General features: G+C 35.7%; 2 long non-coding RNA genes across 7 annotated transcripts; one reads left to right on the forward strand and one right to left on the reverse strand.

Annotated features, from left to right (window-relative positions):
• Positions 1 to 11,800: 11,800 nt before the first annotated feature.
• LOC104227450 (uncharacterized) lies at positions 11,801 to 13,552 on the reverse strand. 2 transcript variants are annotated; one of them, XR_011405896.1, is made up of 4 exons: positions 13,206 to 13,552; positions 12,864 to 13,110; positions 12,630 to 12,688; positions 11,801 to 12,331 (listed from the first exon to the last, which is right to left on the reverse strand). It is a non-coding gene; the product is annotated as an uncharacterized lncRNA (long non-coding RNA). The 2 variants fall into 2 exon arrangements; XR_711112.2 differs by having other exon boundaries at positions 12,630 to 12,693; positions 13,206 to 13,551.
• An 880-nt stretch (positions 13,553 to 14,432) lies between these two features.
• LOC104231680 (uncharacterized) lies at positions 14,433 to 26,160 on the forward strand. 5 transcript variants are annotated; one of them, XR_011406222.1, is made up of 5 exons: positions 14,433 to 14,718; positions 16,829 to 17,098; positions 18,583 to 24,386; positions 24,674 to 25,286; positions 25,422 to 26,160. It is a non-coding gene; the product is annotated as an uncharacterized lncRNA (long non-coding RNA). The 5 variants fall into 5 exon arrangements; XR_011406221.1 differs by having other exon boundaries at positions 14,446 to 14,718; positions 18,583 to 18,652; positions 24,299 to 25,286; XR_011406219.1 differs by having other exon boundaries at positions 18,583 to 25,286.
• Positions 26,161 to 26,415: the final 255 nt, after the last annotated feature.

Here is a 26,415-nt window from a genome sequence, read left to right on the forward strand (position 1 = left end):
TCCAGGCAGCACTTAAAAAGAAAGGGACAGACCTGTATAAGAGAGGAAGAGTTGGGACTGATTTAGGGGATCAGTTTTGAAAAAAAAAGAGAAAGGGTCAGATTTTGAACAGAGATTTTGAGAGGGAGATTTTATCAGTTTTCAGAGGGAGATTGAAGGAGATTTAGATCAGATTTGAGAGAGATTTTAAGGAAGATACACAGAGGGAAAAGATAAATTTGAGAGAGGAAAATCACAAGCAGAAACAGAAATTTGAAACGGAAGATAGAAAGAAAGAAAAAACAGAAACATTAAAACAGAATTTTGTCTCGGAAGTCAGTATTGAAGTTGATTCTGTGTTTTGAAATTGAAAGTTTTTTTTTCCAGTCTGCTTTGTTCTAAGTCTCAAAATCAGAAATATTATTCTTTTCATTAAATCTGTCCGGATTTGTTCGATCTCATTGTTCAGTTAAAAATCTGAAATTTCTTAAAAGTACTGTCACTGTGCATCTGGGTTCCTCGGGGCTTATTATTGCTCAAATCTGTGGAAATACTGCTATTCTGCTGATTTTGTTACTGCTACAACTGCTGAAATTTACTCCTTCTACCTTCATTTCCAGGTACATATCTTTAAAATTCTATGTTGAGAAGAGATTCAACGTGACAAATCAATGAAGTTGAATTGCAATTCTATTTTTATTTGTCTAAGTTCATTATTTTAAATTTCAGTTTGTTTCATGTTGGTTAATATAGTAATATGCTTGACATGATAATTATCAGTTGATTATTCTCTTCTGAAACTCATATAAGTATTGTAATAGTATTATCTATTCCAGATTAGTATAGTTATATTTGAATTGTCAAAATAGGGAATATGGCATAAAAATGGGCCATTGATTACATCCCGTAATATCTTTAGCTAAATGTAAAGTAGAATGGGAGTATCAAGAAGTTACATTATTAGTATATCTTGTAAAAATATGATTTTGTTTAGATTGATATAAGTTATATGTTCATATATGGCATGATGACAGGTATATATATAATCATATGAGTAAGGTGAGTTGGTATAGCTCGTTACGATGTTAGAATATTATGAATGTTTAGGCGCACAACTATGTTGCATGTAATACAATTTTATTGAATCAATTCGAATAATAACCCCTTTCTCATCAATTTGATTATTTATCGTTATAAACAAATTAGCTAAGCAATTATAATTTTGGATTAAACAAAAACAAGCATATAAGAATGAGATGAGATGTATAAGCACAAATTGCAACACTTTATATCAACGGTAAGTAGAAATAGAATTTGCACTAAATAAAAATAATGAGAAATTGTTCAAAAATACTTCTTCCCTTCATAAATCATTTTTTTTAGTTTTCATATGCCATTCATTCTTTGGTATATATATATATATGTTGTATTTGTTAAAAAATAGTGTTAATCGTATTTTTTTTTCTTTTCTCTTTGAAATTTGAATAGTCTGGATGAATATAATTTATACGCGGAAATTATAATCGATAGACAACATTTAATAAACTGTGAATTCTTTTAAAAGAATTTAAAGGCATCCCTAAAATGTGAATTTCTCAGGATTTTCATATAAAATGTGTAGATATAATAAACAATTCGTGGAAAACCCATAATACCATTAAGAATATTTGGCGTAATTAGGGATACGTTCGCGTAATCTGATTATATTGCTAAAAGCAATTCGAATTATGCGTTCGCGCAACTTCGAGTGAACATTTTAATAAAAGGGATTTCTTCGAGGATGTAAAATAATTTCATATAACCCGGGATGTGCAGTTCACTGTTTAAATATAAGGGTGATGACGTTCTTAATTTTATTTTAAATCATGAACATATGAATTTGTAATAAAGAATATAATATGGTCAATTATATTGTGTACACGTATGCGTGGCATGATCCCCTGTAATTATGAAAGGTATATAATACGAATATACGTACGCGTAATTCGTTTATATAATTGTAAACAATAAGAAAAGCGGTAGTAAAATCATGCAATAAAAACGTATTTAGTAAAATCAAGATAATTAAGCCAATAATAAAAACAGTTGAGCGACCGTGCTAGAACCACGGAATTCGGAAATGCCTAATACCTTCTTCCGGATTAACAGAATTCCTTACTCAGGATTTCTGGTTCGCAGAATAACAAACAGAGTCATATTCTCCTCGATTCTGGGATAAAAACCGGTGACTTGGGACGCCTTAAAAATCCCATGTGGCGACTCTGAAACAATTAAATAAATCACGTTTCGACTGTCCTTCAATTGGAGAAAACTCCCTACGCGCCCCGCGGGTGAGGAAAAAGGAGGTGCGACAAGTGGTCTCGGGGAAGTATCATGTCCTTGCCTATATAGCTTAAACGAGTGAGACCAGACATTTCCGCCAAGGTAGGAGTCATCTCACACTCTCCAAATCTGAAAATCAAATTTTGCGGATCCCAATAAGTCAGCATCGCCTCCACTAAGTCTGGGCGGGGTGTGATATCAAGAAGGGAAGTTAGGGTACCCAATTTCTGCATTAACTCATGTTGCTCTAACGATGAAAACATTTTCCACCACTTGATCAACTTCCTAGGAATCTTTACTACCATCAGCACTTTGGATCGAATCAGCGGGCCCATACCTAAATAAAACAAACATGGTTAGTGACTCGGGACACTACATGACCCTACCACATTTCCTAGTGGACAAATGCAGGACACAACTTGGCTATATTTACAAAATGGCCTAAGTGGCTGAAAGTGGCTATTAGCGCAAACTTGACAAAGTTGACCCCTAATGCATGATAAATACTCCATTTAAAGCTTACATGACTCTAATATCCCGACAATCATGGTCTTAAAAATTACTTTGCGGAAATGGACCCTTTTTTGCAAAATTGGCCGATGTGGCCAAATGTGGCTAGGGACGCAAACACGACATGGATGGACCTTAAAGTGATATGACACCGAGTTATAAACTCAAGATCCTAAGACATGGGTAATTGAACCACTCTTGCGAAAGTAACCCTATTTTGCAAGAATGGCCGATGTGGCCAAAAGTGGCTAGACATGTAAATTTGAGAGGAATGATCCTTAGAATTAAGAGGACACTTTATTGTAGACTCAAGATCCTAAGACAAGATATAACAAACAACTTTGAAAAAACACTTCTATTTTTGCAAAAAACAGCCAATGTGGCCAAATATGGCTATACATGCAAGATTTGGCTACGACCCCGGAAGCCAAGAACCTAGGACCTACTAGGAAGACCGGACCCTATGTGAGTTGCCTACGTATCACATCTCGAAAGACGAGAATCAAGTTCGCGTAGTTCAGAAAGATTAAACATGGGATAAGGCCTTTAAAAAAAATGCAACTAATTTGGAAAAACCATTTTTTTTGTATTTTTGATGAAAATTGAAAAATATTTTTTTTTGGATTTTTCCTTTTCTTCGTTTTTGAATTTTTGGGAAAATGATGGAAAATGTAAAATCTTTTTGGATTTTCTTTTTTTTTGAATTTTGAATTTTTGGAAAATGATGGAAAATGTAAAATATTTTTGGATTTTCTATTTTCAAATTTTATTTTTTGGAAAATAATGGAAAAGTGTAAAATCTTTTTTGGAAAACTATGAAAAAAAATGTGAGTGGGCCCTACTTTCTTTATTTTCACCCTTCTTTCCCAAGCATCGGTCCGCCAAATGACCTTTTTACCCTCACAGATGCAACATTTAGCACATAGGATGATTAAATGTCATTTTGGGCCACGAGCCCATTTTGACAAAATTGGAAAGTCTTCCTACAAAGGGACATGGTACCTGAGACCGAGCCCTACTAGGTCTAAATGACATAATGCAAATAAAAATGACCTAAGTTTGGGGTTCACTAACAAGGCAATTCGGGGAAATGTATGGTCGATGGTGGCTGCTCAAGCTTTCCACCCACTCCATACGTCCGACGGCCCCCTCCTAAATCAAGGGTGACTCAACAAAGAGTTCGTGCACGCGACGCGTGCTCCGAGACTTGTTGCAGAAAGAATTGACTAGGTAATGCATATAATGACAGTTATAAAGCAGTAAACACATAAAGCAAAAACTGTAAACACATAAACAACTAGCAAATAACAAGATATAAAAACATAATAAAAATTAAATAAACCTAATGAAAAAGCATAAAAACCTCAACCAAATTTTCTAAAAGTCAACAAAATCAAGTACTAGCTCGAACCCGCAAGTGTCCCCAGCAGAGTCTCCAGAGATGTCACACCCCTTTTTACAAACCTCACTAACCCTCTTAAATTAATAACAGATTTAGCAAAGCTTAAAAAGGGTTTTCCAATTAGAACGTGACAAAAATTGTATTTAAAAGAAAAATAACTCAGAGTCACCACCTGACATTTGATTTCGGTGTGCCAGGTCACCGCTTTTTAAAAATGATTTTTCCTTTTAAAACACTTTGAACTCTAAAACTAAGTCTGCACCAGAGGTTCAGGTAAAGGGGTTCATTTGACTCGGAGAGAAGGTGTTAGGTACTCCCCAAGTCCCGTAACTAGTACGGTTGCGTACTCAATCTAGTTGGCTTTTAAAATATTCAAATTGAGGTAAAATAAACACATAAAAGGAAAATAAACACAAGAGAGAGGCTCGAGGTCGTCCCCTCCTAATAAATGAAAATGTAAAGAGAAGAAAAGAAAAATCCTAAACTAGCCCATTCTACGATTTCTCTACAATGCTCGTCAAGGCCTCCAGAATATTTACAAAGTTCTTCGGGGCATTCCCCGGAATAACATATATACAAATCCTTCGAGGCATTCCCGGATAAATTTAATTAAGGGAACGACCTCTCTCCTCAAGGCTAACAAAATCCTAAGGCTTGCCTACCCAAGTGGTCGGCCTAAACATGCTCCTAGCGGGTAAGTGATAAAAATAAATAAAATAAAACTAAAAAGAATAATTCAGCACATGCTTCTTCAATTAATTTCTAATTATGAAGAACTGTGTGAATTAAACACTAATGAGCTCGATTTTTCCCTATCCCCACAATTCATGTTAACCCATATGCATTCAAGCAATTTCAATGTCCAACCAGAAATATTAGGCCGTTATCATGTAATTCTATCATAACGCATGAAAATTAACAACACGCATAACAGATAGGAGGGGACGAGATGGACCTGCAAATTGGAGTTTATATCGATAAGAAATTTCAGCAATTACACGAGCAAATGAACCCACCTGCTACGACCAAACTCGAAATGGTAGTTAGACTCGATTTGAAACCACGAACCGCAATTCAAAACCTCGACGAATAATGACGACCTCAAACCAACCTCGGATTGAACTAAAACCAACAAACAACAAAGTAACGACCACCAAACAAGGGCCTGAAGAAGAAGAATGAAGTTCGGCTTCCAAACAAACGAAATATCAGCAACAGAAACATAAAAAAAGAGCTGAAATTCCAACAACAACCTTGATTTTAAACCCAAAAGAAACTTGAAAACCCAGAACTAATTTCAAACTATTTTCATTTTTCTCGTTCTCAGATTCTGTCCTGTTTTTCCGATCCCTACCTTTGTTTTTTTTCCCGATAATGTGCGTGTGTGTGTGTTAATGGGAGATGAGGGAACTAGGAGGGGTCGCTGGTTCGTTGAGGGTGTTCACCGGCGATTTTGAAAGGTGAAGAAGGTGAGGTCGCGGTTGATTTGGTTAGGAGCTAGTCTGAGGTTGTGTGCGTGAGCCGAAGACGAGCAGGGGCTGGTTTTTGGTGCTGGAAGTTGGAGAGGAGATTAGGGGTCATTTTGTGTGAGGTGATGGATTTCGCTGATGGAAGAATGAGAAGAAGCGGCGAGAATCGTTCTGGTTTTTGGAGATTTCGCCTCCTGTTGTATGATAGGTGTGCCTGGGTGTTAGGTTGCTAGGGTTCCCTCTCTTAATGTGGATGAATTCTTGGGCCCAAAGAAATAAGTGTGGTCCCCCTACCAACCAAAAAAAAGCCAAGATGTGAGTGCTTTGTGTATTTGTTAAAAGAGTGAATTATGCATTGTAGCCAAAATTGACGTGAGCAATTAGGGACCAATTAGTTAGAAAGATCTTTTAACTTTGTTGCTTTTTTTTTTTATAATAGAAAAGAATAAACTAAATATCAAAAGTAAAATGGAGATAAAAAGATACTTACTAAACTAAACTTTTCAAAACTGTTTAAAGTTATAGATTACGACAACCTTTTCTTCTCCATTCATTTTGTCTCTTTTTATTTCTTTTTTTAAAGATAAATTAAAATAGCATGACAAAGATATTAGTTATCTAAATTAAAAAATATTTGGAAGATAAACAAGTAACTTTATCAAGGATATCTACATACTACTTAATATTTACTAAAAGTCTTTAACTGAAATATCACTAAAATTGAGTTAAAAGAAAAAAAATATTTTTGAAACTTTTCATTTTATCTTTTTTGGAAACAGAATATCAAAACTATATTAGTATTTTTCAGTTTCATTAGAAGTAGGATAAACTAAAAGTAATTAGATAAAATGCCAATTAGCTAAAATAAAGGAAAATAATTTTGTACTTTTCATTTTTGTGATAAAATAAAATAAAAGAAATCAAAATTGGTTGAAATAACTATATTAGACCTAACTAAATATTTACGCTAAAAATGGGTGAAATTTCGGGGAGGGCCAAAAATCACATGTCTACAACTAAAGATGAGAACGATTTTTGTAGAATGATAACTTCAATATTTGGTGAATTTAAATGGAGAATAATGAAGAACATGGGTGGCTTTTATTCTGTAAAAAGAAAACAGACGCTAAACGTGAGGGAGTGAAGGGAAAAGGTAAACCATGGGGGGGGAGTTACGGGTAAAGGTAAAACGTGGGGAGGGGAGTTGAGCTGAAAGGAAAGAGAAACGTGGGAATATACGGTCCTATAATTATGGCTCATATAAATGCCCCATTAATTATATCCCTATTTTAAATTATGGTATATAAATAGTAATTTAGTATACTAAATATAATTATATCTAACCTTAAACAATGAGGGTAATAAGATTTCATATGTGGCATACGAAGGTAAAAATTCCATATGCAAAAGTAATGGCAAATATGTTTTCGGTGAAGCAGGGATGTCGACGAAGTGATGTCTGCTTGAGCAGCTTCATCTTCATCCTCATGGGAATAATGACATTCGTATCAGAAGTCTTAGACTCACAATCCGTTGGATCCAATGCATTGAATCCAATCCAGATAGTTTCTTTACCAGATTATATTGAGTTTCTTCAGTACAAAGCATGTAAACAGACATCTTCAGGAATAGCCTCTGTAGTTCAAACAGATAGTAGCGTGACTTGTGTCTCCCAATCTTCAACCTCTGAGTTTTGGGTCATTGGTTCAGGTGCATCTGATCATCTACATTCTATATCTGGTAGTTTGAGAATAAAGCATCTCCTCAATTATTCCAGCAAATAGCCGAATCGTGGCTAGGGAACTATACTAGTGACCTACCCAGTTGTAGAAATTTTCGCGATCAATGATTGGATCATGCAAACTAAAAATGCTTTTTCTTGGCTAAAGAAAGAGATTACTCGGTCTATTTCCGTATCGCTCATGATATATATCAACACTCGGACATCCATTGCAAGTGCATATCCCACTTTTGCACAGCAGGGCCATGAAAATCCCCGAAAAGCGACTGGGTGTATTGTATGTGCCAATTGCCATTTAGCTAATAAGCCCGTGGAGATTGAGGTTCCACAAGCGGTACTTCTGGATACTGTATTTGAGGCAGTTGTTCGAATTCCTTATGATATGCAACTGAAAGAAGTTCTTGCTAATGGTAAAAAAAGGGGTTGAACGTGGGGGCTGTTCTTATTTTACCGGAGGGGTTTGCTATGCATGCTTCCTCGGTAACATCTAGTTTGATAAGGGAAAGCACAGAAAATGAATCTGCTAATAAAGGTTACAGATTCGGTCAAGAGGAAGAAACTTAGAATATCGTAGCCGCTCATGCTTATTTTGGCCGATTGATATTCCAATATGCTAGTTTCAACAACTCTCGTTCGTACACATCTTCTCTTTGTTTCCCGTGCCTCTAGTGAGTTAGAGACTGTTCGAAAAGGTCAAATCTTTGATGATTCCATCATCTATGATTGAGTTGCGAAAACTTCTGGATAGGTATCCTACATCTGAACCGAATTCTTTCTGGTTAAAGAATCTCTCCCTCTCCTTTAGTCGAGTGACTTCGTACCTATCCTTACCGAGAAAAACGAGTTCTAGAGGCATCTTCCATTCATATCGATTTGGGTTTTTCCACACCATATTTTGATATGCCTCTTCTTCGATCCGGAATACCCAGCAAATCCTTGACTCCTCGAATACAATGGAATTTCACACCTGGCGATTCTTTCACTCTACCTCCTCTTATTAAGACCATAGAATGTTCCTGCAAATTATGACCTTCGCCTGGAATGTGAGCAAATATATCATGTCGATTGCTCAACTGTACTTTGGCTATCTTACGTGGAGCTGAATTAGGTTTTCTCGGTGTTCTCGTTGAAACACACGGGCATACTCCTTGCTTGTGGGGACATTGATCCAAAGCTCGAGTACGGTCCGTGCGCCGTTTTTCTTCTCTACCATGACGAATCAATTGATTTAATGTAGGCATCGCTCTTTTCTTTGTCCTTCCCCCCAATTTTTGCCCTCTCACTAGTGGTTACTCCCGATCCGAAGCACCCCCTTTTCATTCATAGAGAGATCCAATCGTCAAAATCAATAAAAAGGCCATCATGGACCAAGATCCAAACGGATCAATCTTGTTGGGAGGTACCGCCCAAGGAAAGGAAAAGGTTACTTCCGGATCAGGAATAATAAATGAAATGGAAACAAGATAAAATCTTATATCAAAACCACTTCTGGCATCACCGGAAGGATCGAAACCACATTCGTAGGTCGACAATTTTTCTGGATAGGTCAAACTATTGGAAGAAAATAGAAAAGGAAGACCGAGTGGGAGCAAAGAAACTAGCGGACTGATCACTAAATAGATACAAATAGGTGCAAATTCTGACATCACCATAGAAAACATGGTTCTTTCGCTCCTTGCTGGCGGAGCGGCATATCGAAAGAAATTGGAAGATCGACGACGGAACGAAGAACGCAATTTTGCAAGCTTTGGATTCTTTCCTATCTCTGACCGGGAAAGAGGTTAGCAAGCAAGTGAAACTGAAGTGAAACTGTACTCGCCTCTTCTCCTTCTTGTCCTCTTGTACTTCCGTTCTTCTTATTCTCGTATCCGGAACCGGAACAAGCTCTTCTTTAGCAGCCTCGCTTTGTTAGCTTCTTGTTAGCAGTACTAGTTTGTAGTCTTTATTGACCTGGAACACAAGCTTTACCAGCCAAGCCAACCCGATCTGACCTTCGAAACTCTCTTCTCATACTCCTCGTTCGTCGTTCCAGGCGTACTCCAGTTAGCTCTTCTCTTACAGAGCCTTGTCTGTTCGATTGCTTTCCCCATATGCAGTATCCCGATCAGCAGTCCTACAGTGCACCACCTGCTCCTATCAGTGCACTGCTGCTTCAGAGTTTTCGGGGTGGTCATTCATGTCGCCAGGGCCAGCAGTCTCAGCAACCGAGGGCTTGTTACACTTGTAGTGATACGGGTCACATTGCTAGATTTTGCCCTCGAGCACCGAGTAGCTCTCAGCTTCAGGGTTCTCGTGTTATAGTATAGGCACCATATACAAGTTACAGCTAAGAACGTGTACAACTACAAGTTCATATAGTAATATAGAAAATATCACTTTTACAAGTACTTCATAATATTAGATGTATGCCCTTTTATAACCACATATTTTTCTATAAAAGCGAAAAATATCTATATGTATGCCATGTATGAAGTATTATAATACATCGCTTAAAAAGTACACAAAATGTACTTCACAATATTAGGTGTAATCCCTAATATCAAAGTGCGTATAGATATTATTTACTAGTGCTGATGAAATATCAACTCCTAATTAACTTAATTAGGCTTGTATAGCTAATTAAGTTATTTATATGTACAGGGGTCATTTAACTAAGATATTATTTATATCTTCTCAATTACTCTTTATATGTTCTCGTATTTAATCTTAAAGCGAAGTATATTAAACTTTTTATATGTTCTAAACTACATTAGCTTAGTAAACTCTTTATATTCAAATTAAGCCACGGTTAAATCATGTATAGATCTATACATATATGGAAACTCTTTAGGAATTTCCTCAAGCCTTAAGAGATTGTAACGAAGCATCCGAAATCGAAAACACCCATTTCAAAACGCTGCTTAGCCTTAAGACTGTTTTAAGCAAATAAGTCTTGATCCCAATTAGTTTGAAAATTCTGAAACTCTTAATGGGTATTTAGAGAAAGTGTGAAAAGCTTGAATTTTTATCAAGAATGAGAATTTTTTGAATTGTTAATCAACAAAAATCGAGGAGCAGAAGGAGCAAAATAAAAGGAGACATACAAATATTTGGATAAATCAAACTCTCACCTACGTCAACGGCTATGATGTAACCACAAGGGCATAAATCCAAATAGTACAGTATGAACGACATCGGGAAAATAGAGGAAGATCAATTCTAATGACTAACCAAAAATTAACCCTAGAAGCTCGAAAAGACAGATGTGGAGAAGAAGAAGCCAGTTGATCTGCCAAAAATTAACTATAGAAGCTCGAAAAGACAGATGTGGAGAAGAAGAAGCCAGTTGATCTGCCAAAAATTAACCCTAGACGCTCGAAAAGACAGATGTGGAGAAGAAGAAGCCAATCGCACAATAACACTTCTAACAGTAGAAATATTGACAGGATTAGGGTTTCGAGCAGAGTTGAAATTAAAAGATGCAACGCCGGTGCAAGAGTTTAGTTACGTGGAATTGTGCCACCATCAGGTGCATAATAAGCTTCATCCTCTGTCTACATAGGCTCTAAATACCTTTTCAAAAAATATTTTTGTTTTTGAAAATTATTCTTTTTTTCAGTTTTTTTTTAAAAAACAAAAATATTTTATTCTTTAAAAAAACTGGAAAACGAAAAAAAACTAAATGCTTTACATATAAATTTATCCTTCGCGTACTAGGTTCAACTTGTGTATGCTGCATCTGACCCTTATTAGCTAATCTTAAATTTCCTCAGCATGCATAGATTGCACAAAATAGAACAGTATCACAACAGGTAAGCATAATACCAAACCAATAGCTGTAGAAAAAGTCACACTTAACAACTATCAACTAAAAAGAAACAATACTGCACTTGCAGCATATAGGAACTTGATGATTTTTGGCATCTAGATACAATAAGAAAATAAAATCAACATCATTCACCGTGATTATTTGCCTAAAACATGACAGAGTGAATGTTACAGACTGTACACCTATTACAACTTTCAAAGCCCTTGTTATAGAACACCTGCACATAGCTGATTTTTTTCTGAAAACGAAAAATATTAAACTTTTCAGTTCTTGAGATATCACAAGGCTAATCTTGTTGCTAGATACTTTTCTTAGAACATTAGCTGACTTCGATGCAATCTAAACTTCGAGCTTGGTAGCATGTACTAACGTGGAACATATATTCGGTGACTATTCAATTTTGACATATAAACAGAAGAAATAAAATATGGGTGTCCTATATTGTAACCCGCTTGGGAACAAAATAGACCTTTTAATGTAATTAAGGTATACCATTTCATTTCTTCACCATAATTTCTTCCACTCTATCATCATATCATAAAAGATCATTCACATAAGAAATCACAATATGGCACAACAAAACAAAGGCAACTTATTGTTTAGACAAATGAATAGGATGTCATAATTACGGACAAACCAGAATTTCCATTTCTAAGGAGAGGGTTTTAAGTTATGACGACCTAACTTGTCTGTCATTCACAATGATCTAAAGCAAGAAAGGTTCTTTTCATTAACCACCACAATTTTCCATGTTCACATTCATGGGTAATAAGTATGGGAAAGTTAACCTTAGATATGCCTTCTGAGATATAGACATATAGTATATGATTGCATGTTAAGCCACCAAAACTGGACATCCCCCTGAATTATCGGCAAGAAATTCCCCTTGTGTCCTTGAGTTTAAAAGCTGGACGTACAGTCCTCTTATTCTTCTTCAACACTCTCTTTCCACCTCTTAAGCCTGACGCTTGTGATCTCCATTTACTCTAACTGAGGGCTTGCGTTTTTTCTCCGTCAAAATCGAGAAGGTGGAGTTCGAGATTACCGAGGACAGTTAGAGTACCTATGGAAGTACCTCTAAGATCATAATCGCAGCCACACTACAACAATAAGAGAGTAGTTTAGAGTTCTAAGGCATTTAAAAAAAAGAAGAATATATTGGGGTTAATTATATAGAATGTTATCGCCTTATAATCTAATTGTGTAAAATCATCAAACTAATTTTTCTAACTAAGAAAACATCAACATCCAATACTCCACCAATTTTCAACATCATAAATCCTATAGATAAAACTCAATTTTCTTTATAAAGCAAACACAGATGGGAAGTAGTTGATCAATATACCAGCTATCATACTTTTTTTGATAAGGAGTTTATTAACTTAATAAACCCCTTACCACTCAGCCTTCTCAGGTTCCATACGAACTACTCCGGCAAAGCCCTCAAGTGCTACCTCCTGCTCTGTTTCAACCAAGCATATGAATGACATAATAACGAATCATCCAAGATAAGTAGCTCAAGATGCATAAATATTGCACAAAGCAATCTCAACGTCATTACATGTGATATATCATGGCGTATTTTTATTTTTCGACCAAGGAGTAACTTGCGTAACAACAAATCTAACTTACCTGTAGTTTACCAATAGTAAATTCCAGAGAAGTGAAAACTTTATGTCACACTATTTGTGTTGCTAATTGATGGTAAGTAGAGCTACCATTACTTAGCTATGTTGTTAGTTTCTTCAAACGTATAAAGTATTGCTTGGCTTTTTCTTCATTTTGCCTCCCTGTTGTACATATTATCATCTCTTTTAACAGTAGCTTCCAAAATCATAACCACAACAAAGTATGTAATTACTCCAATACATAGCCAAAGCTGCAGCCAAAATACAACAATCACGTTTGGATTATTTCTTTTAGGAGTTCTTTCTCTTTTCCTTTGCATTAAAGAAAATGAACTTTGAAAGATACCTGTATCATGCATCTTCTATGCATTCTCTAACAGCTCCTTAAATTTTTCATCTCATTCACAAGAATTCGAGGACAAAAAGGTTACACCTCCATTAACTATGGTTTCATTCACAGCAGATTAGAGGGCTTCTCATATATAAAGGAAATTATCATAAAGATTTTCTCAGATCGACACAAAATTTGAAACTTTAAAATTGAAATAAAAATGCATTCTAATTCTTTCTATCCCAGAACCTAAAAGAAACAGCAAAATAAATGCTAAATAGAGATTATGAAGCATTAATTTTTTTCTTTTTAAATATTCTAATAATCAGCTCCAAACAACTTCTTGGCAAAGCTCCAGCCAAAAAATAAAAGCTGAAAATAATGGATAGAATCCTAATACAAACGATACTTCAAATTAATATGTGGGTGTTGATAAATAATTTTCTGGCTTTTACACTTCCACTCAGTGAAATGCAAACTGCAAATTGAGTGGTATCACTATCACCTGCTCTCGTTACTCCAAGTGCTTTTCTAATGGCAGATATCATTAAGAATAAAATTGTGTGACTGACTACACTCTAAGTCCCTATAGCGAAAACAAGAATAAATCTAAATCCTTCAATTGGATAATGACCTCGTGGACTGTTGCCGTTGCCAGTCCTAAAAAACTGAACATATTTTTTAAAATTTTAATTATAATCAACAAACATGAAAAATAGCATAAAAGATTTAAGAAAAGAATTAAAGATGCAGCCTAAAAAAGTTCCTAATTTCAATTCCAAACCTAATAAGGAAGAGAGTAAGGGATACATGTCTCTTTCTCTTCTCAAACGTGTAACATCAGGCTCCTCTTGTTTTTTGGTGGTTTCAGTTGTTTTCTTAGTTTGCTAACACCTGTGTTTCATGGGGATCAACAATAAACGTTGGGGGTTAAACATTATCTCTTCAGATTTTTATGGGATCACGGATATATTTTGAGTTAAAGATTATCTGTTCAGGTTAGATTACTTCGATGCCCTTCTTTTTGGAAAATATGATCTTCACTTTTAGGGTTATATTTGACACTTTATAAAATTGTTTAGCTATGACCGCTGAATAAATTCTGTATTAGACGTTGTTCTGCTTGGGTTTTCTCTTCATATTTCACTGTTTACCTTTTAGTATATGTGCTCGTTTGCTCACAGTTGATTACTTTGTTTGATCTATAAATTTAATAATTTGATAATAGTTCAACTGAACTATTTGCTGTTATTTGTAAATAAGGGCCAATACTATCTTATGTCTTTTATTTGCAGCCCACACTTGTAACCCAACTTTAACAACTGTTAACTCACCGTTTGATCTCTCTTCGCGGATTCAACACTTCTTCTCTCATATCTCTGCTCTTATTCCTCCCTTCCCTTCATTACCCAGAATCTGTATGCCAGAGGATCTAAAAGCTTACTCTTCTTCTAACTTGTTCTTTCTTGTTGAAATTGACAAATAACAAATTGTGCGGCTGGCTTCGTTCTTCTCCACATCTAAATTGGTTAGTTTCCACTTCGTTCTTTTCGAGCTTCTAGGGTTCGTGAATCAATTTTCTCTTTTAGGTTTCAAGGTAGTTTTACCGTTGGAAATTTGTCAATAATTTACTCCTGTAAAACACCCACTCTTTATGCTTTTAGTTTTGAAAGAGAAATCTATTTTACCTCTGATTTTTTATGAAATACTTCATTGTTGGTAGCTCTGAAACAGAAGTCTGTTTTATCACTGATTTTTATGGAAGATTTGATTTTTTCAGATGGGAATCTGTTGGGATTTTAGTTGTAGAAATTGAATTTTCAATTCATTCTCCTGATTACCTAAGGAGTTGGACTAAGTAATTTATTGGATCGAGGGACTTCACTTATTTTTAGTAGCTTCTCTAATTTGGCTCTTTGGAGAACCTTAACACGCTAGATTATATCTTTAGTTAGTGTTATTTGATGGTTGACACTGCAAAAGAAAGTTCTTACATAGTTATCAGTATGTTAATTGCTCTTCTCCGTTTTCCTGCAAACCTATTTGGCACCAGCGAAGGAGAAAAGTATTTGAATCCCTGAACCTAAGAGTATTTATTGATTCTCTATATTCAATTAAATATGACATGGGGAACCTTTGTTTATTAGCTTAGTAGGGAGTAAGAAAAGGTAAGAGACTCTAAATTCCATTAATGTTGTAACTCAACAACAACAATAATAACAAACCCAAGTGGAAATATTTTAGCACATGTACTCATTTAATTCTGACCGTCCTCCAACCAGTCATACCCATGGAAATGGTTGTTCTTTTGCATGTGTTTTGTTGACTAAAATTTCTTGAATGCTACTTTTTCCATAGAACTATGTTTTTTTAAATTCAATTTTACCATTCGATTTGACCCACTTAAATTTTTTAGAGGAACCTCAACTAAAGATTTATAATTTGCATATATAGCAAGCTGATACAAAGACAAGAGAGCAAAATAAATAGGTGAGAATAGAACCTCAAGTTAATAGAGTGGAGATTAATGGAATCGGATTCACAAGCAATTTTGCGAGCAACTTATTCCATTTCAACACAGTAGTACAAAAGCACTTGCTTATTTTTCTTTACTGTTTCCTTGTCCATCTAATCACAGTGGCTATTTGAGAGAGGGAGAGAGAGAGAGTGAGTGAGTGTGTGTGTGTTCTTACAAAAGTGCAAGAGAGTGTTGTAGTGTGCCTGTTGTTTAAGGATTTTTTACTAAGGTTTTCATCATCCAACAATTTGGTATTTAGGTCACTCTACAAGATGCAGAAAGATCATCAACCAAATGTGCCAAATAAAAGCTGCGTGATGTGATGCTTAATTCAGTTACATTTCTGTTAATGTGGATAGCTTGTTAGTTTCAGTGGTTTGTTACTTTGCATATAACTCTCTTGTCTTTTACTCTATTCAGAATTTGATTGCTTGGGTGGTTTTGATAGAAATATATGCTTTATGATATTCAACTGAGTTCGAGGTTATGCATATTGCTTACTTGTGTGTTACGATTTTAGGATTTCAATTTTTTTTAAGAGTTAAGTAGATTTTTTTAAAGGGATCAAGATTAAAGGGATATTCTAGGGAGTTGTGGTATCTCCAAACAGCTGAGTTTGTTTGAATTGGGCAATACATATATTCGTTTGTTTCTTTTTCTATTATAGTTTTCTGTTGATTGTGTTTTCAGATTTCGTTATATAGTTTGAATATGTTAGTTTTATCACAACAGTGAAAGATATCAACTGGGCTCAAAAGGGCATAAACAAAGATCTTTTCTGGTTGAACCTTCATGTATGTAGGGAATCAATATCATTTTCCTCTTAAAGAAACATAGTGAATATATGGATTGCGCTATCTAACTCTTGCAGTTGAGTTGTATAAGTTGCTCCATTTATATCTGTTGTAGTTCCATGACTGGGGAAGATCTACAGGTTCAATTAAGGAACCATTAGATGATGTTACAATTTTTCTTGTATGTAGTGCTGAGAAAATAAAAGTCAAATATATTTGAGTTTCAATAGTATTTTTTATTAATCTGATGCTATTCGCTTCTGATGTGACCTCTACCAGCAAACTATTTCTGTTTAATTTGTGTGTTTTAATTTTTATAATTGCAGTTTTGTAGAAATAATGGGTTCTGAACAAAAAAACAAACATGTTTGCTTCGCAAAATCGAAAGCTGAGATGAAACTTAGGCGACATGAAACGTACTGACTAATATTTGCGGGAAAAAGAAGCATTGTTACTACAACGACGAACAAAAAGACAAGAGTCAAAAAGGAGTAGTCTTTCTTAGAATGTTGCTTCTCTTGGAGCTACTGCAGTTGCAACTGAGTTTCAGGAACAAAATGTTCCTCTTAACGGCTCTTCTTTTGTTTCAAGAACAGGTTAGAACACATCCTTTGTAATTTTATTTTTTGTAGAAATGTTCCTTCACACTCTTTGCATGTGAGTATAATTAAATGATGCTAAATGTGTGTTGTGTTTCCCCTACTAGCCAACGAGTGTCCTGTTGTGTAACGACCCGGCCGGTCATTTTAAGAATTAACGCCCTGATCCCCTATTAACTGCTTCCCCCGTATTTATTTCTGCTATTTTAATTTACCGGGACGTTCGATTTTGAGTTTCAGAGAGTTTTGGGATACTTAGTCCCTAAATAAAAGCTTAATTGTTGGAAAGTTGACCGTAGTCGAAGCAGTATGAAAACGACCTCAGAATGGAAATCCGAGAGTTCCGTTAGCTCCGTTGGGTGAATTTGGGCTTAGGGGCATGATCAGATTGTGTTTTGGAGGTCCGTAGCTAATTTAGGCTTGAAATGCCAAAAGTCAAATTTTCGAAGTTTCCGGTCCGATAGTGAGATTTTGATCAGAGGGTCGAAATGGAATTACGTAAGTTTAAGTAGCTCCGTAGGGTTGAATGTGACGTGTGTGCAAAATTTCAGGTCATTCGGACGAGGTTTAATAGACTTTTTGATTGAAAGCGTATTTTGAAAATTTTGAAGTTCTTAGGCTTAAATCCATGGTTAATTCGAGGTTTTGATGTTATTTTAGGTGTTTTAAGGATTGGTACAAGTTTGGGTAGTGGTTTGTGACTTGTTGGTGCCTTTGGTTGAGGTCACGGGGGCCTCGGGATGAGTTCGGATAGTTGACGAAAGGATTTTGGAGTTTGGAGTTTGCTGCTGCAGCTGGTTTTCTATCAGAACCGCACCTGCGGTTTGGGTCCCGCAGGTGCGGAGCCACAAAAGTGGCGGAGAAGTCGCAGATGCAGGAGAATTTCCGCAGAAGTGGTACCGCATCTGCGAGTGGAGACCGCAGTTGCGGAAGACGGCCTTTAAATGAAAAGTCGTAGATGCGACCTTGGTCCACAGAAACGGGACTGCAGATGTGGTCCCAGGGCCGCAGAAGCGGAAATCGCTGGGCGGAAACATATAAATTCTTGCCTTCGCAAAATTTAGCCATTTTTCATCTCTTTCAAACGGGAAGAAGCTTGGGGAGCACTTTTCAAGAGGGATTTTCAGAGGAGTTCATTGGGGTAAGGTCTTTGGTTCCTAAACTCGTTATTGAAATGATTTTTATCAATTTAAGCATGAAAAATTAAGGAAAATCAGCGGTGATTGGGGGGTTAGGGCTTGACTAATTGGAGACCTTTGAGTGATGATTTGAGGGACCAATCGAGGTCTGATTTTGGTACTTTTGGTATGACCGAGCTCGTGAGAGTGTGAGGTTTCTGGAAATATAAATTTTACGCAATTCCGAGACGTGGGCCTGAGGGACGTTTGGTCATTTTACCTAATTTCACGTATTAGCTTAAAATTTAATTGTAGAATCAGTTACTTGAAGTGTTATTTAGTTTATGCAATTGAATTGAATAGATTTGGGCCATTTGGAGTCGAGTACTCGTGGCAAGAACGTAGTCTCAGGTTGATTTTGAGCCAGTTCGAGGTAAGTGGCTTGCCTAACCTTGTGTGGGGGACTTTCCCCTTAGGATTTGGTATATTTGATAATTGAAATGCCTTGTACGTGAGATGACGAGTGCGTACTTGAGCTAATTGTTGAAAATCTAATTTCTTTAATTTATTTCAATTGTGCCCATTTTTCCTGTTTTATACTACTTACAAATTTAGCTTGTTGTTAGCTTAGAAGAAGCATGTTTAGTTGAATTAATTGCTTATTTGCTTAAACTGCCTTAATTGCATTACGTGTAGCATGTTAGGCTAGAATTACCTATTTTTACTTCGTACGAAATTGAGCTTATTTGAGTATTTCCTTGCGTTGTTGCTGCGTGTTTTACTTTGGGACTACGGGACGGTATCCCAGGAGATCCCCCTGCATGTTTACTTTGGAACTACGGAACGATATTCTGGGAGATCCCCCTGCACATTTACATTGGAACTACGGGACTGCACCCGGTAGATTCCCCCTGTACTGAGTATTTACAGGAAATACTCACCATCATTAGATTGATGAGATACAGTCAGCAAAATTCTTCGAGGGCTGCTTTGTCACTTGTGCTGGCGCCAGAAGACAATGATATTGTACCAATTGCTAATATTTAGTCACAACCTCCTGTATGTGTATTTCCTGCTTGCTAATATGTATACATCTAAGGCACTTTACTATTTTAACCCCAACTAAATTAATCTACTTCTATCCCCTTCTTTCACAGATACAACTATTTTATGTGGAAGGTAAATTATCATTGCCGACTAGTGACCAAGATTTCTATGAGTTACTGTGTTCACACTACGGGTAGCAGTACAGAACTCATTCGCCGAAAATTATTCGTTGTGCGATAGTGCTGTATGGTGGGCCGGGCTGGGACCGACCGGGCCCGCGGTCCTAACGGGCTAAACGGGCCTGGCGGGCCGGTCCTTAATGGTGTTTAAAGCCCGGGGCGGGCCATGTATGATAAAATAGCCCATGAGCCCGGGACCGCTAAGCCCGGGACCGGCTGGCGGGCCTGGGCCGGTCTTACCGGGCCTAACGGCTACTTTTAATTTTATTTTTTTAAAAAAAAATAGCAACGGTCAAAAATTTAAAAAGTAGCCGTTGTGAGTCTTGTGACCGTTTGGAACTTTCAAAAATAGCCATTTGGCCCCCAAACTTTATTTTAACCCCAAATTTTATATAATTACACTTTTTCCAATTCTCAACGTTAAATACCCCCTCATTCTTTCATTTTTACTCACCAATTCATCAATCTCTCTCAAGCTCTCTACTATAATTGCTTATTTTATTATTGAAAATTTCGTGAAAAATTGTGATGTTGGTGAATTGAAGTATAAGTCTTCAACGATTTTCAATTTTCAAGAATTCGGCAATTCGGTAAACTCGTTTCAACTCTTAAGTTTTAAGAATATATTTTTGTGTGTTTTAGTTTGCATAATTGTAATTAATATTACATCTTTGATAAAAATGTTTGGTGGTAAGGGAAAAGCTAAAACTGGTGAAAGTAGTGGCCAACCTACTACCCTTCCCCCGGCTCCCCGACCCAGACCTGGTAGACGTCCTGCTACTCCTATTATTCTTGATAGTGGTAACCCCTGTTTTCAATTTACCGATAGTCAATTTTGCCATAATGTTGCACCAGGTGAAAATTTAGATGATGAAACTATGAATGCTCTTTATCCTAATGAAACTATCTTTGAAAATGAGGATGAAGATGAAACCCAACCGGATTTATTAACTACATGTGTATCCCGACCCTTCATCCTCAGAACCTTCAGATATTCTCAAACTATCTTTTAGTTACGTGGCACAAAGTTAAAGGGATAATTTGTAGTATACTATATATAGTATGTTATGTATATATATTTTCAAATATAATTTCTTATAATGTTTTGTAGTATATATATATATTGTATGTTATGTATATATATTCCCTTATATATTTTCTTGTAGTATATATTGTATGTTATGTATATATATTACCTTATATATTTTCTTGTAATATATATTGTATGTTATGTATATATATTATAGCTTATAAATAATTGCAAGTTAAAGACCAAAAAATATTGCAAAAAGATATTCAAGGGCATGTCTTATAATTTTTATTACCAAAAATGACATATCTTTATTAGTCTTCCTCCCCCCAATGGAATAAGTACAACAAGGTACTAATACCACCATTAAAAGGGAAAAAACTAAAAGAAGATGTGCCAAAGTACTAGTTACACCATAATCTATATTGTATCTCTAACAAATCTCATAAATCCTTCAAGGTTCGGAGGAGGCTGCGTTGGTGGTGGTGGAAAAGAAGCTTGTTCATCACCACTTCCGGGCGAAGCAGCATCCTCCGCAAGTTCCGCCATCATTTATTCATAAGCTTCATCTATCGCCGGTTGTGATTCTGCAATTCCAAAGTTTCTTCTTTCCGAGCGGATCCAATCTCTGAACAATACAGATTTTTCCAAGCTCTCCCTCATAGACGCTCTATGATCACCTATTTGAAGTCTTGCTTGACTGAAAGCGCTCTCTGATGCAACAGTTGAAGCTTGAATAGATAAAATATCCCGAGCCATCCTTGCAAGAACCGGAAAATGTTTTTCCCTTGCCTTCCACCATTCCAAAAGATCAAAAGTGCCATCCGGATTCTCCTTTTCAAGTCCCTGCGACAAATAAACTTGAAGCTCATTTAGATGTGAAGTTTCATCATAATTATCACCTTGAGAACTTTTGAACTCCGTCCAGGATTTAAGTGTTTTTAAGCCCGCAGCTCTTTTAGACGATTGTGAACTAGACGAAGTAGGGGTTGGAACATTTGGCCTAGCATGCTCTAAGGCAAGTTGATAATCATTATAAATTGTTTGAGCATTAATTTTAATTGAGGCTTTTGCATCTACAAGTGTAGCAAATTCCTCATTTGAAAGATCTAAAGCCTTACAAATATTTGAGTACCAAAAATGATGACCTCCTAATTTCATTATAGGATTTAACATTGCAGCAACACCATAAATAGGAGGGATAGGGAAAAAATATTTTTTAAACTTTTCTTTCATTGCATTTATAGCAAGTTGATAAATTTTCCCACCCTCCGAAAACTCAACAAACAAATCACATAGTACTGCAATATAAACTAAACAGTTTGAAATAGTAGGATAATATTGCCCAGAAAATGCATTTGTAGCAATTTGAAAATGTTCTAAAAAATCAATAAGAATTTTAACATTCGTCCAATCTTGAGTAGTAAGCATTTCATCATCATCCTCACCACCTACCCGAGCATTAAACGTTGTATTAATTGGGTTTCTATATTCATATGCAACTACTAAACTTTCGTACATACAATTCCATCTAGTCGGGCAAGCTTTAAGAACCTTTATTTCTCTAAGGCCATATTCATCATATTTTTTAAAATAATCTCCAAGTCTACTTCTACGGTTTGAATAAAAAAGCCAATTAAGAGCCATTCTAACCTTTTCAATTTCTAAATTTAAAATTCGCATACCATCACCGACAATTAAATGATAAATATGACAAATACATCTAACATGGAATATATTCCTAAATGCAGGATTTAGTGTTGTTGTAAGTATGCCTATAGCACTAGTGTTACTAGAAGCATTATCCATAGAAATTGCCATTATTTTATCTCTAAAGCAAAAATATCTACAAATATCTGCAACAGTGTTAGCTATAAACTTACCTGTGTGACGTGAATTAATTATTCTATACACAATAATGCGTTTTTGCATTGTCCACTCCTCATCTATCCAATGACTTGTAACAGTTAGATAATCACAATCACTACCACTTCTACCAATATCAGTAGTAATAGAAATTCGATTAGTTATATGAGTAAATAAATACCGGAAATATTGTTCATATTCATGTTTATATTTATAAATATCGCTTTTAGGGTTATATTTGACACTTTATAGAATTGTTTAGCTATGACCGCTGAATAAATTCTAGATTAGACGTTGTTCTGCTTGAGTTTTCTCTCCATATTTCACTGTTTACCTTTTTGTATCTGTGCTCGTTTGCTCACAAGTGATTACTTTGTTTGATCTATAAATTTGAGATTAGATTACACAACTTGTTCAATTTTTCAGCTGTCTGATGTTTACTAATTACTAGTTGCAAAAGTTAAAGGGATAAAAACTACCATGCTAACTGAAGGCGATTGTTTGATGAGCAAAATCAACGGATTACGAAGAAACAAATATTATAACTTATTTATATAATTAAAAGAACTCGAATGGCAGACCGTAACTAATACATTAAAGTAGAAATAAAATGTTTAGGAGTAGTAGTTAATAAAATTTTATGGAACATATTCTGTTTGTGTGCCTGAGTTAATTGAAAAGGTATCTTTATTAGACGTACTTACTATCATTTTCTGATAGAAGTATATATATGAAGGACTACACAAGCAAGCCGCCATGTTTTTCCCTCGGTGGATTTAATAACAATAAGAAAATCAGAGTTGCTCAAGTTGTTCTGTGTTGAAGTCACTTGGTTGTGGAACTGGTCAATGGGAAAGACTTTAGTCTTCTTTGGTCTGAGAAAACAGTCTTTCCTTGATCAAATTGTGAACTATTTACTGTTACAGTTATGTTTGCACCTGCTGTAGTTTCGTGGGAATTTCTTTATAAATTGGAGTTGTCACTCACTGAATACTCGCAATGCTATATCAAGTTTTTTTTCCTGCTTCAGTTTGTAGTAGATAGAGCTTATTTGATTCTCAGTAAGGAATTGAAATAATCTTCTGAACGGACTCCATATGCTTCCAAGGAACCAATAGAGAAAACAATCAGGGGAAACTTTTAGTGATGTATCAACTATCTGAACTTATGTTTTCATTATGGCTTACTATTGTTACCTATTCAGGCTTTCACTTAATATTAATCTATCTTAACTTATTTTTTTGTACTTCTTACGAATTAGATATATCAGTAAAAGCACAAATAGATCTAGAACTGTCAGAGTTGGCTCCAACAATCTTATATGTTATATCAACCAGTTATTTAGCCTAATCTTGTTGTTTCAATTTCAGTATTGATGGTTACCATTGATCTTTTGTTGCAGATTTTGAATTTTTAAGGTTGAGTTATTAATAGTACTCTCTACTTTGCAGTTTTGATGCACGTTAAATATGAAGTATATGTCTTTATATTATTACTATTGTTATATTTTTTTAACCAATAACAACTTGATAATTTTATGCCAAAGAATAAAACAACCGAATTTGCATCTTTAGTTCCACCAGTGTTAGCATGTAAAATAAATTCTTATGTGCTTCTATAGTACATTCAATTTCTTTGCCACGAGGAAAACCTTCATCCTACCAATAAATACGATTCAACAGTTACTTTGCTTTGTTTATCAGTAAGTGCCAAAGCTGTTCTTATGCCTTTCTAAGGGTGTGCGGGAGTGCGTATGAGACTGGTGTGGTGTGTCTGAGGAGTAAAGATGAGTGAGTGACAATGAGAATGAATGAGCGCGAGAGGGTGTGAGTGTACGTGCGTGTCCCCACAATGAATGAATAGTTTGTAACAAATTGTTAGAGCATATTTCAGTTATTTCCTTTCTTTTCACTCCCTTCTCACTATTTTCTGAGAAAGCTGTTGTTGTTATTTTAAGGAAATTGGTTTTACCAATTAATTATTCTGACAAAATGGGAGTGGCACATCGTGATATAAAACCAGATAACATCTTGTTTGCTTCCCAGGTAGAACATGTTTCCATTATTTTTTTATTACGTTACAACCACTTTTCTTTTTAACTCCCAATTTCTTTTATTTTTAGATGTTCGTGTTATTTCCTATTCACAAGTTTTAGTTTCTTTATTACTATTTTTTACTGCATATCCACATATTTGGTCTGCTAATAGAGTTTACTATAGTGATCTTCTTTCTTGTCTTTACCATTCATCTTAATATTTTTGCGAGTATTTTGAATGCACAATGTGTTGAAGTTGATGCTAACCATGACTACAACTTATTTCTGCCTTTCTAGAATTGCTAACGCTTCTGTTACATTTTGGTCCAACAAAAAAAGTTGCTCGACGTGCTTACAGGTAACCAACTATCTTATCTTTATATATTTGTAAACGCAGGCTCTTATTAGCACATCCTCTATTTCTCCTGCCCGTTGTACTACTAACCGTTAATGTTGCGCCTCGTTTTTGTTTCTACAAGTTGTGGTACTGTATTTATCTGCAATGTTGTTTGACGATAGCTGCTGTTGGTGGTCACAGCAGGTGTCACGTATATCAAAGTGCGGTACCTTTTTGTGCTTCTACATACTCGCTAATATAAATTGATATCTTGCTAAAGGGTTGTGTGACAGTTTGCACAACTTCATTTAGGAGTAAATACTACGACTGTGATAGATCATACACAAAAAAATAAATGTCCCCTCTCAGAGACAGATAGAAATGTCAGTCGACGTGAAAAATACAAAGAGATGGCAGTAGAGAAAAAGCAAAATTTATTGCTACAATGTCGACTAAAATACCAAGAGTCAAAGAGACATACGCTTTTTGAGAATATAACTACTCTTCCCTTGATTGGAACAATGGCTGGTAAAGAAAGAGATGAAACAAGTCCATTTTCTGTTTATTAAAAAGGTGAGTATGCTTTCTGATGATAGGCTATAATTATGTGTTTTAGTTGATTATTACACTCTAATTTACTGCACTTTAGTTGAGTTTGCGCTTTAATCGCTAGTGTTTTGCACTAATTATGTGTTTTATGCCTTGTAGGTGTGATTCCGAGCTATATAGATGTTATGGAATGAATTTAAGTGATTTGAAGCTTTGAAGTCTGAGTAAAAGCTCAAGGAATTAATCTGGGATCGTGTTCGGGGGTCAAATTTGATAGTTGAGAACAAACGAAGACTCGATGAGGCATATTACGCACTGTCTAGTAAACTGCACATAACCTTTTACTCAGAATTCCATTTTGGCTCCATAATATATGGTTGGAAATACAACTCAAAGGGATACAACTTTCATGATTTGAGTTTTTCCAAATTCCAAGCTGAACAGGATGAAAAATTGCGGTTTCACCGCGACCGCGGCAGAACCGCGGCACAGTGCAGACGCAGACAATTGAAGAATCAGAGGCCATGTTTGGCCGCGGTTTGACCGCGACCGCGGTAGAACCGCGGCAGGAGGCGGAAATTTCAGGGACTAAAGTGCAAAACACGGGATTTTTAGCCCAAAACCCTATTTTAAACACCAGACTCCGCCCAAGAGAGGCATGTATTGTTTTGGAGAGTATTTTTGGAAGAAGAACAAGTGTGAGAGATCACCCAAAACATTTTGGTTTCTTCTTCTCTTTATTTTTCTTGCAAGTTTTATGATGAATATTATTTTAGTTTATTTACCCATAGTTATGAGTAGCTAAATCATTTATCTAAGGTTTTGATGGAACCTATTTGGGGATGAACTTCTTGTTTATGTAAATACAAATTGCTAGTCTCAATCTTTATTTGTTCAACTTTGTGTATGTTGTAGTTAATTGACAGGATTCTCAATTAGCTGTGCCTATTTAGTGTGCATAACTCGGGAGAGAGTGCATATTTAGGTTATTGTTGAACAACACTACTCCCAAAGTATAAGAGAGATCTATAACTGAGGGTTTAAAGGCGGGATTAGGGATAACGAAGCCTTGGGTGCAATCTTATGTGAACTGTGTTAATTAAAGCTAGCTAGTGTATCTCGGGAGAGTGCAATAGTATATTACTGTGATTAC

The sequence above is a fragment of the Nicotiana sylvestris genome, chromosome 3 (genome assembly GCF_000393655.2).
Source record: "Nicotiana sylvestris chromosome 3, ASM39365v2, whole genome shotgun sequence".
Taxonomy (NCBI): Eukaryota; Viridiplantae; Streptophyta; class Magnoliopsida; order Solanales; family Solanaceae; genus Nicotiana; species Nicotiana sylvestris.